This window comes from Octodon degus, unplaced genomic scaffold, assembly GCF_000260255.1.
Source record: "Octodon degus isolate 3935 unplaced genomic scaffold, OctDeg1.0 scaffold00223, whole genome shotgun sequence".
Lineage (NCBI taxonomy): Eukaryota > Metazoa > Chordata > Mammalia > Rodentia > Octodontidae > Octodon > Octodon degus.
The window spans coordinates 958,428-958,883 of NW_004524799.1; positions in this window are offsets into that span (position 1 = coordinate 958,428).

Sequence of the window (456 nt, forward strand, 5' to 3'; positions counted from 1 at the left end):
AAAAAGCCTACAGCTAACATCATACTTAATGGAGAAATACTGAAGTGCGTTTGGAACAAGACCAGGGAGTCTATTTTAACCGCTGCTATTCAACATAGTACTGGAGGCTCAAGCCAGTGTGTTATTCAGCTTTTGAATTTTGCCAATCTGATAGATGAGAAATGAGATCTTAGTGTAACTTCAATTTGCATCTCTTTTATTACCAGTCATCTGAGCATCTTTTCATACACTCAAGGCTAATTTGCATTTCTTTTTCTTGAAATGTGTGTTCATTTTTCTCTCCCATTTTTCTATGGAATGGATGACTTTTTGTTCTTCATTTTTAAACAAGTAATTAAAGGAATTAAACCTTATCTGTGATACAAGTTGCAAATATATTTTGTAAGCTTGCCATATTTCATTTTCCTTGGGTTTTTGTGGAGGGGTTTTGGCATGCATTTTTCTTTTTCAATTTTA